Below are 13,502 nucleotides of genomic sequence, written 5' to 3' on the forward strand. Positions count from 1 at the left end.
AGTGAGTGAAAAGTGCTATGTCCTACAGATGCCTCATAGCATCCTTAGTTAATACTTTGTCTGTCTCGCTGTTTGTAATCTGACTCTGCTCTGACTTGGAGTAAAACGATCCCACTTTTTCCGTCGTCTCATGTCGTCAAGAAGTGTACAGAGTTACAGAGACTGGAGTTATTGCATAGTGTGTTTTTCTTCCACAGGGCATAAAGATACTGCTTTAGAATCATATCCTCTGTATCCTAATCATGAATTGAGCATATTTTTAAACATAGTTCTGAATCAGACTAAAACATTCAAATGTGATCAGATGTTAGTGAAATGAGAATTGTGTTTAGCTGAAATGGAAAAAAAAAAAAAGTTTGTGATGCATTAAATTGCATGCACTAGAATTTGAAATGAAAAGGGGGTCTGATGGTAATGTTCTAATTGTCCAGATTGGATTGAAATTTGGATTGGATTGTTGGGAAAGAAACTGCCATTACCTTGGAAATATTTGGGATGTTGTGATAAACACTAGGGGTGTGCCATATTGTATCATGCTCAATAATATCGCCTACATTTTTGAATATCTGGAACGATATTATACCCTGAAATATTGTGCTATATCACCCACCCCTAATTATCACATTAGGATACTAATTTTTTTTTTTTTTTTTTTTTTTTTTTTTTTTTATACTTTTTTTAGCAAAAGGAATTTTCACTCTGTTCTCATTTCCCATTGTATATCTACTGGAGGCACATTATATCTGTCTAGTATAATTTATTTTACATTAATCCTGGATATATGGAGATATTTGGAGTGCATAATTAGTATCATGACATTCTGGATCATTGACTTCTTTTAAAATGATAAAATTCTTGTTTTTATATCTTAGTAATAGGTGTGCCATATCATACGCAATAATAAAATGAAATGTTCATTTTGTTGCATTCTTTAAATATTCTTATTCTTTAAATCACTTTTTTTTTATTCAAGGTTTTGTCATTTCGGCAAGAGTATTGAGATCATGAAAATACTTTGAAATATCGTGATACTATTTTAGGGCCATATCGGCCACCCTTAATGAAAGGAATCATTTTCTAGATGTGTTCCCTGAAGGACCACATTTAAATTATTTTGAAATTATGCAATCAGTGCAATCATTTCAGTGTCTCACAATGTGATCATTTGCTGAATCTAATTAAATTATAGTGCAGTTAGATTGAAAAATGTAATTATTTTAGGTTCATGATGCTTTGAATTATTCCCTGATATTTTTAAGGAATCTTAATTTTTTATGATAAATTATAAATTGAATGGTGAAATGTGAGACATGCAAATTTGTTTCCTTAAATAATTAAATTAATTGTTTAGAAATGTTACACAAAATATTGGTAAGTTAAGGCAGTGTTTTAGCACCTGTTAATCAGTATAAGAAAGAAACGGTACTGTATAATGCATGTAGAGCATGTAAATGGGAGTCAGATTTTGGCACAACAATATGGAAATGGCAGAATGCACTGAGGATTCCTGTATCTGCTGTAACTGCAGATTAACCTTCTTTTCAGAAATAAATAAAAGGAACCCAAGGTGGATCTGTTGCGCTCATTCTGCTGCAGGATACACCTGCACTCTAAAAGGGTGAATCTTGTCAGGAAGTTGGATTCTGTACAACACCTGGAAAGGCACATTACTGAATGTCATTTAAATCGTTTAGCTGACACTTTTATCCAAAGTGACTTACAAGATTATTCCTGTTACAGAGGTGGATCAATGTAGTGTTAGGAGTCTTGCCCAAGGACCCTTATTGGTGTAGTGCGGTATAGTCACCCAGACCAGGAATTGAACCCCAGTCTCCCACAAAATGTGGTAGCTCACTAGCAGGTAGTGGTGTTATTCACTTTCAAGTGTGAAAACTTTCTTGGCCACAGATTATGTTTCTCTCTCTCTCTCTCGCACACAAAAACACACACTCGCACTCACACACACACACACACACACACACACACACACACTCACTTTATCTCATTGGTGGTGGGGTGGGGGTGATTGTGTTTTGTAAGTAAGTAATAAAGGGGTTCCTGAGCTGAGTGTGAAACACTGCTTTGTTGTGTGAAAGGAAGTGAACATCAAAGTGTCTGTGTGTGTGTGTCTGTGTGTGTGTCTGTGTGCGTGTGTAAGAACACAAAAAAAAACATGTACATCATTATTCTTCCTCTTTTCTGAAGTTGAGAAGACTCAAAAACAGTCCTAATCCACCCCCAACTTACTGAACGCATTGTTTACGATCAGTGATTCATACCGGCTCCTCATTCAGAGCTGAGTCAGCTCTCCTGTTCCTCCTCACAACGCCAACATCAAAACAGCTTTCTGATCATTACATTCTGTACCCAATTATCTGGTCCAGACTCTGCCCACATCAGTGTATATCATAATGCAAGTAGTGGAGTAGTGGGCTTGTAGTTTTTGTGTATCTGCGCTTTACTACAGTATTTCCAATCTTGGCAACATTGTGACTAAATGTGACTAAATTTCAAACTCTGATATATTACTTTTTACTAGGACTGTGCATTGGCAAGAACTTTGTGATACAATTTGCATCATACTAGAGGGACTATGGGGTTATGTATTGCAGTTGTTTAAATCAAATATTAAGAAACTGTCATATTATGAAACTACCATATTTATAATAGCATTGCTGAGTAGCATCACAGCGCAGTCTGAGAAAAAACGCAGCAACTCTGTTCAGATACATCAGCTCACAGACGCCTTCTGCTGAGTGACGTCACCCTTTGGAGTGATGAGAGGAGAGAGTGCTATCTGCCCACCCAGAGACAGCAAGGCCAATTGTGCTCTCTCAGGGCTCCGGTAGCCGATGGCAAGCTACATGAACAGGATTTGAACAGGCGATCTCTAAATCAGTGCAGTATTGCTAAACTAAATATTGCGATAATTTGATCAATTATTTTTGTGCACCACTAGTTTTTTCCCCAATATGTAGCATCTCACCCATTCAGTGTTTTCCTTGTTTCTTTCTTTAATTTATTTTCTTCATTGAAGATTATTGTTAAAGACATCAACAATAAAGGGATACATATGAAATTATGTAGTAAAGAGTAAAAAAAAAGGTATTTGGCCTCCACAATCCCCTGATATAAACCCAGCTGGGATGGTGATTTGGGATGAGCTGGAGCTTCACAGCGTAAAGGAAAAGCAGCAACTATTGTTCAGCACCTCCAGGAACTCCTCCAAGATGCTGAGAAAACTATTCCAGATGACTCTCTCTCATGAAGACACTGAGATTAAAATACCAAGACTGTGCAGATCTGTCCTCAAAGCTAAATGTGGCTACTTGGACGAATCTAAAGAATAAAATATAATTTGGTTTAACACCTTTAGTTTGCAAAATAATTCAACATGTGTTCCTGTATAGCTTTAATATCTTCAATATTAAATTTACAATGTAAAATAAAGCATAAAAAGGAACACATTGAATGAAACGAGGTGTGTCCAACCTTTTGACTGGTACTGTATTATACAAAATCTTAAATAGTAAATGTTTGCGTAGAAATGGGCACGTCACAAAGCACCTTAAGCTCAAGTAGTTTTGAACTTGTTTTGACCTTTTAAACACCCTCCTACCCAGTGCAAGCATACAGTTCAGTCACAGTGCATCAGTGTGAAATTGTGGGAGTGTCTTTGCAAGCTTAAAATAATGAGATATATTTGAAGTATATAGATGCAGTACAGTAAAGGAAAACTTATTAGTGATTCTCATTAGTATTTAAAGCAAGTTTTACTAAAATAAATCTTAAGCTGAAAGTTTTCTTTTTCTCAAAGTAATAGTTACTTGGATCTGTGGGATTTCCTTTGGTTCTTATTTGTTTCTAATTCATTAGTTTTCACTCTTTTGCTGTCTTTATCTTTTTAGCTCATTCTTTCTAGCTCATTCTTTCTTGTTCTCACACTCTTCTGTATTATTTTCTTTTCGTTTTCAGCTCTTGTCTCTGTTCTTGTCCTTTTTTAAATACCCATTTAGTTCTCTTTTGTTCACTTATTTATATCTTTCTCTCCATCATTCTTTTTATTTCTCTCTTTTGTTTTGCTCTCTGTAGCTCTTTTTTTTTTATTTGCAGTATGTCCGTGTTAGACCGATTTCTCTCTTTCGAGACAGTGGGGTTTTGTTTTTCTTTGAGCTGGAGCTCTGCCGCTTCCTTTTTCATTTTTTTGTCTTCATCCCAGAGCTCTCTTTAATCGCCCAATCAGATGCCGGCATTTCTGTGGAATGTGAGCTGAAGCGAAGCTCTCAGACGTTCCCTCAGCGAGTTGAGGCACGGCCGGCAGCGCTGCAGCGTTCTCTCTCTCTCTCTCTCTCTCTCATGCAGGAAGAGGCGGTGTGGAGAGAGGCTGTTTGCTGGTTTTGATGAACGAGTGGCTCATGGAGATCCGGGCTCTGTGCATGCGGTTTTCACAGTAGCAACTGAGGAAGCTGCTGACGTGGAGTTTCAGCCTAAACTTGTGTTTATCCTCACAGCGTTCCTTACAGAGCTGTTCTTCCATTAATCTGCCCTCCTGAGAGGCTTTTATCAACCAAAACTGTCATTCATTTCCTCTGACTTCTAATTATCCCTTACATTCAAATACACTGTTTTTTAAGTCTGATATATGTTAATTAACTCTGCTCTGATTGACTGCCCTTCAGTGTTCAATGCTGTATTCAAAAAGTAGTCCAGACGGAAACCCTCCTACAGCTGTAGGCAAAAAGGTGGGGCTAAACTGCTGTAGGCTAAATTGATTGGACTAAACTGCTGTAGGCTAATTGGGTGGCACTAAAACATTGTTCAATGAAAATGAAGCCAAAATCTTCCGCCATGTTGGGGCTGCATGTGTGTAACTACAGACTAAAAAGGTAGAGCTAAACTGCTGCTGTAGGCTAAATGGGTAGGGCTAATACTTTCTTGGCTGATTGGTTCGGTCTAAACTATTGTAGTCTCAGAGTGAGTGGCTATACTGCTGTAGCCTGAATGGGTGGGGCTTAACTACTGTAGCCTGAAAACGAGGGGCGATACTGCTGTAGGCTGAATGGGTGGGACTAAACTGTAGGGGTGTGGCGAGATTAAATATGACGATATTTCTCGTCAAGATTTAAACTGTCTCGCAGGGAAAAAAGTAGTTTAGTGTGGACTTTTTAAGCAGGATCTGGCAACACAGCAGGAGTGCAACTACTTTCTGGAGTGCAAAGGTAGTATCAGCGCCCCGGTGGGGGAGGGGGTGGAGGAGATACGTTCTGTCATTACTAGCCCTCCGCACTCAGCAAAACCAGCAAGCTGATTGGCTGTTTCTCCTGAGAGAGAATTTAATTGGGGCTTTCATTTTCGCCCCCTTTAGTACAGCGCCCCTATGCGTCGCTTAGGCTGCATATCCCCTTTTTAAATTGTATGTCTGGCTGCATTTTGGCTTTTTACTGTAAGTAATTCCTACACGTGACTGTTTCATAGGCAGTTGTACAAATCCCTTAGCTCTGTACTGTATTTAAAAATTTGTTCTGTCTCTGTTTGCACTTCAAGCATAGTCTTAATATGACTGGTTATGGTTATGAATAGTTAAATTACAAGAGATTTATTAGTAAAAAAAACACAAACCATAGGCTTAATATGACTGGTTAAGGTTATGCATAGTTAAATTACAAGAGATTTAGGAGGAAAAAACACAAGCCATAGGCTTAATATGACTGCTTGTGGTTTGCGCTTATTGTTTGCACTATATAATTTTTTTATTTTTTATTCTTTATTCTTTATTCTATTTCTTATAGAATCAATGTGTGAGAGAAACCAGTCTGTTAAGTTTGCGTTATATGATTTTGTCAAATAAAACTCTAGTTTTCAATTTTTCATTTTTGACGTTTTCTTTAACATTTTATTTTTAAATCTCGTCTCGTCTCGTTCTCGTGAATTCAGTGTCGTGTCTCGTCTCGTGATATTAGTGTCTCGTCCCACCCCTACTAAACTGCTGTACACTGAATGGTTGTGGCTAAACTGCTATATGGGTCTGTATGTTTAAGGTTAAACTTCAGTAGCCTGAATAGATGGGGCTAAATTGCTATAGACTGATGGGGTTGCACTAAACTCCTGTGGGTGGGGTTGTTTTCATGACTTCATTAAAGCTATAAATAGTGAGAGTTTATTATTCCTTCTCAAGTTCTCTCTCTCGCTCTTTCACACAATCTCTTTAAGTAGCTGGTGAGCATATGATTGCTCCTCCCAGCACAGTGCAGATGTTCTCCAGATGTTTGACCCACCGCTCGTCTTCCTGAGGTCATACCTCGTTCCGTCTTCCCCTTCATCCCTCTCTTAGATTCTGCAGACTGTCCAATAAAAACTTTGTCCCTGAGCTTTTTACAGAAGGAAGGCTGGAAGGAGGAGTGGGGCGTAACTCCTCTGCTCTTGCTATTTTCTGTCTGTTCCCGCAGAACCTCCCTCTTCCTCCTAGACCTCCTCCAGCTCCTGTGGCTTCAGGGAGAGCAGCTTTGTGCTGACTCTGTCCCAGATGGTGTTTGGAGGTTAATGAGTAGGTCTGAGTGTTGGTCAGGGACATGTTGGTGAGGGTTTGGCTTGGACCTCAGTTCTCTACACTCACTTTCCAAAGACTTAAATAGAGGAGGATTTAAACATAGCCAGTCTTTAGAGCAGTTCCTGCATGTTTTACTGCAGTTATATAAATTCTGAATAATGATTCCTAGTAGATTCATGATATTTAATAGGTTTTAAATAATTCATGATAGATACTGCTTATTAATTTGTTAAATTAATTATGTTGAGTAGCTACTGTAAAATATATGATACAGCTTTCCTCCTCTCCCATAGTAGATACTGCATAGATAATAGATTTTAAATCATTCATGTTAATACTCAATCATTTTTAATGGTGACTGAATATTTAATAGTAGATGTTGAGTATTTCATAGTAAATACTGGAAATTTAATAAGTTCTGAATAATTCATGAAGGATAATGACTAAATACTTTATAGTAGATTTTGGACATGTATTAGGTTCTGAATAGTTCATGATGGATAAAGAATTGTTCTTAATGGTCACTGAATATTTCATAGTAGATACTGATATTTAACAGATATTTATTATTTTTTAAATTATATTTTAGAGCAAAATCAAAAGCAGTTTCAATTACTTGACAGTGAAAAACAACACTTTTTTTTGCTCAACATTTTTTTTTCCCCATTCTCCCCCCCCCCAAACATTTTTGTCCATGATTCCTGATATTTAATAGGTTTTAAATGATTTATGATTGATACTGAATTGTTCTTAAACATCACTTAATATTCTAATAACTTAATATTCTAAGATTCTGGATATTTAATAGATTCTGAATAATTAATTATGGATACTGAATTGTTCTAAAAGTTCAATTAATATTTCATAGTAGATGCTGGATTTTTCATAGTAGATACTGGATTTTTCACAGTAGATAATGGATATCTCATAGTAGATACTGGATTTTTCATAGTAGATACTGGATTTTTCACAGTAGATACTGGATATTTCACAGTAGATACTGGATTTTTCATAGTAGATACTGGATTTTTCATAGTAGATAATGTATTTTTCATAGTAGATACTGGATATTTCACAGTAGATAATGGATTTTTCATAGTAGATACTGGATATTTCATAGTTTCTGAATAGTTCATGATGAATACTGAAATGTTCTCAATAGTCACTGAATATTTCATAGTAGATGCGGAGTAATTCACAGTAGAAACTGGTTATTCAAAAACCGAATTATGAGCCTAGCTTTTAGTATCAAGACTTCACATATCCGGACCCAGCTGAGGCCGGCTGCTGTGTACTTCAGCCTGTGTTCACACTGGCTGGTGACAAGTCACTTTTATCACCCCTCATTGGTCTCTTGTGGGTGTGTTTGAGGATGTTTGCGCTGTCACGAGTGGCCAGTTAAAATACTAGCAAGCTACCTATCAAGCCATCCTCTACTGTCTTCTAAACTTTATTTTTCCCCAAAATGACCCTATATTTTTGCAGAAAATTATGAATGGTCGCTCTGATGCTGCCATTGTGAATGCAGAGTCAGCATCACAGCTTTAACTCTGCTTCTGTCATATATAATATACAATAATAATATAACATGCTGGATCATTTATAGAAGATATTGCATTTAGGATATCTTGTGAATACTGTGAAACTCATAGTGGTTAGTGTAGAATTCCTTTTAGATGCAGAGTAATTCGAGTTCAAATTTATAATAAATTGATAATGTTGAATGTCTCAGATTTACAGCTTCTTATTGTACATTTCTTCCCTAAAAGCTTATTCTTTAGTAACTGACACTGTTTACCAAAGCCAGCACTCTTCCACACTGTGTAAAATATGTTATAGCTATCTCTCTTCCACACCCGCAGGCCTTATTTTTTTCCCTTTTCTTTTTAGTAACCACAGCAACACTGCTCCTTCACTTGCTGGAACGTTTCCGCTGTAAGTGCTTCATAATTTAGCAGGGAATTAATTTTTTTGGCGGATCAGCGCTACAAGACAAAGTGGCCGTCCGCTGCACTGCTTTATTACAGTCTTTAGGCAGGACTTGAATAATTATGCAGGAATTAGCTGACCTTTAAAGGGCTCATATCATGAGAAAACTGATACTGGACATGATATTGTTTTTAAAATAAGATTCTGGTGTGTGTGAACATACCATCAAACCAAACCATTTAAATCCAGTGCTATCTATTGTGACCACTGCTACATATATCAATCACAACTCAGTTTAGCTTTCCCTTTACAGCCTACACTTTATTTATCTTCACCCAATCAGCCTACAGCAGATTTAGCTCTACCCACTCAGTCTAAAGAATAAACTCTATAGACACTTTGTTGTGTGTAGAAAATAAAGAGGAAGATGTATGGTGTGGGTTGTTTTGAGAAGGAGAAGAGAATGGATAGAGCCTTGTTTTTGAAGGTGGTCACACATAATCAGATTTTGGGGGGGGGCATAAAGCAGAGGCAGCAGTGTTGGGCCTCAGGTTACAGCCTCGTGCTCCTCAGCAGACGCACCTGGCGATAGGAGGAGGATACGAAATCTGGAGTTTTTACGTTCCTCACCATGAGCTGGGTGATTATCTGTATTTGGTATGTAAACACTCACACTCGCACACACACACTCAACTTCAGCACTACTTCTGCCATGTCAGCAGTATAGCGACTCAGAACTGCTCTTTAACTCTGCAGGGTCTACAGTTACAGTGCTTCTGTTTTACTGCTGCACTTCTTACATTAATGCCACTGTTCTTGAGCTTGGAATGCTTTGTTGAATTGACAATTCCCATTATCTTTGAGTTTAGTGGCGTATAAATTGGTTAACTTACTGTTAATATACGTTGGTGCTTGAATGTTTGTAAACCTATTATAGTTTTTATTTTTCTACCTAAATGTTACCTAAATCTTAATCAAATTTTTCCAAAACATCCTAAGAATAGAACCAAATTAAACCAATGATACAAAAATATTAGACTTGGTAATGTATTTCTTGTGGAAAATGATGCAATATGACATATGTGAGTGGCAAAAGTAAGTGAATCCCCTTCTGCGGCAATAACCAACACTAAACATTCCCGATAACTGTTCACCCAGGGGAATTTTACCCCATTCTTCCATACAAAAAAGAAGCTCTGTTATGCTGGTGGGTTTCCTTTCATGAACTGCTGCTTCAGATGCTTCCGCAACATTTTTTATTGAATTAAGGTCAGGACTTTCTTTGGTAGATCAACTTGTGTGCTTAGGGTCATTGTCTTGGTGCATAGCCCACATTCTCCTGGGATCCAGCTTAGGAATTTCTGGTATAATTCAGAATTCATTGTTCCTTCAATGATGGCAAGTCATCCTTATATGGATGCAGCAAATCAGCGCTACAGATGCTAACACCACCCTGTTTCACAGATGGGATTAGGTACTTAGGCTGGAATGCAGTGTTTTCCTTTCTCTGAACGAAAAACACTTTGCTCCTTTCTCTTACCGTGATCTTTGTTGGTCAACCACTCCTGCAGAGGTTAATAATGGTCTTGATTTCCTCCATTTGTACACAATCTGTCTGACTGTGGATCGGTGGAGTTAGGAATAGATTATTTGATGCATAATTATCGTACCTTTGTTATATTTAAAAAATATATATATATATTTTGTGGCTTTTGTGTGACCCCCTTCAGTAATGTAAATCAGCCAGTCAAAGAATGGCTCATCAGGTAATTTATAAGATCACCAAAAACAAAAAATCTGGTGTTTAACTGGTGTTAAATCGGAATAACAGGGTGGTAAATAGGCTTCCTAATTTGATAATTTATTACCACACCCAATATCACCACAACCACATACTTACTATTAATACATACAACAAGGTCATAAACACTTACAACACTCACAAGTGGATCTTCTAGCCAGAGAACGGTCCTATTAAATTTAGAGTGTAGTTTATCATCATTGTGGCTTATAAGAGTAATCAAACAGGCAAGTTCAAAAATGGAGGAGGCGGAGGCAATAGAACGGATACAAGTCCAAACCAAAACTAGAAGTGAAACATTCCGTTCATTTTATAGTCTTGCGCAACCAGGCTCTGGCCTTTTGAGGTCATTTTTTCCCTCGTCTCAGCCGAGCATTAGTTCAGCCAGCTGTGTGCTTGTGCTCAGGCTTGGCTCCTAACTGTGGGAGGAACGTTGGAAAAGGGGTACTTCCGAAAGCAGCTAACGTCATAAACACCTTTCCATGTGTTTGTGCTGTTTATGCAGGTTTCTTTACTACAGGCAGTGGTTATACATAGAAGCATGACCACTCAAAGAACCATTTAAATGCATACATAGATGCATACATCTTTGCCTGCTTAAAGGCTTTCTGGGATTGTTGGAAGACTTCATGTAAAACATTTTTAAAAAGCATAATAATAATTGAATATATTAATAGTTCTAAAATATTTACAGCCTTTTGGTAAGGGTGTTGGCATAGAACAGAACGTCCACAAAACTAATGTCCTGTGAACAGACTGTTTTGGGCTGAGCTACAGGAACTCCATGTTGCAGCATGATACAGGCATTGTGATGCAACATAACAGTCCATCATTGAGAGGAATTCCACCAATTGTTCAGAATTCCTACAAAGTTAAGTGGTTAACATGTGATTAAGTAGTTAAGATGATTGAAAACACTTTCTTCTAGACAGTTAAACATAAACTCATTTTCACAAACAACTTACCAGGAAGGAGTAGAATGCTGCACACTTGGAGCTTGCCAAAGCTGACGCTTCATCTGGTTTCATAAACACTTGATTGATGATATATCTGGTGACCTAGCAAGCCAGGAAAGTGTTTATATGTTGCATCACTTTGACATGCTGTGTGTCGGTGAACATTATCCTGCTGAAAGTTGTCAGCTGTAAGCCCTGCCATTAGCTAGCAGCAAAACATGTGCTAGCAGGATGTTCTGCACAAATTGGCGAGCTGTTGATGTGGCTTATATCACTACTAGGGGTGACCAACTGTTATATACAGTGGCTATCTAGATCATCACTGGCTGTTGGACAGACCAGATGGAACGTAATTCTTCTGAATAACCATCTTGCTTCTCTCAATCCTGTGAAACACCCTCTCAAAGTCTGTTAACTTTGCAAATACCTTGCTGTGTCCGTCAGTAAATGATATCTCATCAGGAGGTACGCTACCCAAAAGTAACCTCTGAGAGCCTTTTCATAGAGGCGGTACGGTGGCTAAGTGGTTAGCATGATTGCCTCCCAGCACTGGGATCAAGTCCCTATCTGGGTGGAGTTTCCATGTTTTCCCCATGTCTGTGTGGGTTTCATCTGGTTTCCTCCCACAGTCCAAAAACATGTTGATGAGCTAAACTGGATATTCTAAATTGCCCAGAAAATTATCTTACTGTGTCCAGCAGTAAATGATCTCTCACCAGGAGGTATGCTACCCACTTAACAGGAGGTGTGTGACTGTATGCCAAGATATGGAATGGCAAAGTTGTGGTATGGAAAGGTGGATGGTCGTTCCGGTTGAGAGTACGCTGTGAGCGATTGGCTGCCGCTTCTCACCAGTGTGTATTGAGTGTGTGTGGAATTGTAAGCATCCTTGAATGGCATAAAGGCCTTACTTGTAAGTAAGTAAGAGTGAGTAGGGAAAGCATTGTGATAAAAATCCACACATCAGACCACGCAGACATAACTTCATGCTAAATTTTGCAATCTTGGGTGCGTTGTTTTGTTTGTTTTGCCACTATGTGTAATTCACAGTGGTAAATGGAAGCAGATGTCTGACCCTCTGAAAGCTTCCTCACAGAAAGTTACTACACTTAATTACATACACTGACTGTTTTGAATACAGTAACTGCTGTCTGACCATAAATTGACCATGGATCTCCAAAGGTTTAAGAAGATATTGGGTCTAAAATAGCTTACTATTGAAATGCTTGAAGGATACATGCATATTGTTGTCCTGCCAAATAGTCCCCAAAGAAATAATTCGTGTTTGTACAATAGCTACAAATCACAATCATTAGCATCTAAAATAAAACTCTGAACACTGAGAATATAATGCAACATTCTGGAAACTTCACGGTTTGTGATGACTCTGATGTTTGGAGAGTGTATCCTCATCCTCCTCCATCCACCAGCTCACAACCAACAATAACAGGAAGGCCAGGCATTCATGGGTGTTCTGTCGCCCTCAACCGAGTATTGTAATGTGCTCACACATTGTCCTGAATTGGGGCCCAAAATGGAGAACCCCATGCGAACCGATTGTTTGAATTTGTGTTGCTGGGGCTTCTTGAATCAAAGGTCAAAGTTGAGTACAGCCAGATGGGGCATTTGAGTATATAATTTATTTATACATCAATCAATTAATCAATCAATCAATTAAGCGTTATTTTTACTCAGGAATACATTGAGGGTAACCCTCATTTTCAGCATTCCAGCATTTTCGAGCATTTACAAGTTAAAATGTCTGAAAAAATAAATTAAAATCAAGTATTTATTTCGGTTAACCTAAAATAAGAAACTTCATAAACAAAATATAAAATAAATAAATAAATAAATAGCAAAAGCGTTAGAAAAACATTTATGAATTATCTAAAATAATAATAATAATAAAAAAAAAAGAAATACAATAATTCTGAACAAAAGTACTGTAAATTGTGAAGTGGAGCCGCCATGGATTAAATACAGGTACTCATATGATATAAAATAAATATAAAATAAACAGGACTGAACTGACTAGGTTGCCTTCTTCTGTTTAGTTCCAGCTCCTGGATTGTCCATTGAACATTTTTTTTAAAACAGTGCACAGGAATCTCTTACTGGTCTACTAAATAAATGATGCATTTATCTATTTAATTTTATAACATATCACTTTTGCTAGTACTGGTTAGACAGGATAGCATGAACCCGTTAGCACCATGCTTAATGCCAGGTGTGAACTAGAAAGGAGTGGAATGACTGTGCTCCATCTAAT

General features: G+C 37.7%; 1 protein-coding gene across 1 annotated transcript in view; it reads left to right on the forward strand.

Annotated features, from left to right (window-relative positions):
• Nucleotides 1-13,502, forward strand: part of ric1 (RIC1 homolog, RAB6A GEF complex partner 1) — a 57,720-nt gene that overhangs the window by 13,574 nt on the left and 30,644 nt on the right. The window lies entirely within an intron of this gene.

Source organism: Astyanax mexicanus, chromosome 17 (genome assembly GCF_023375975.1).
Source record: "Astyanax mexicanus isolate ESR-SI-001 chromosome 17, AstMex3_surface, whole genome shotgun sequence".
NCBI lineage: Eukaryota > Metazoa > Chordata > Actinopteri > Characiformes > Acestrorhamphidae > Astyanax > Astyanax mexicanus.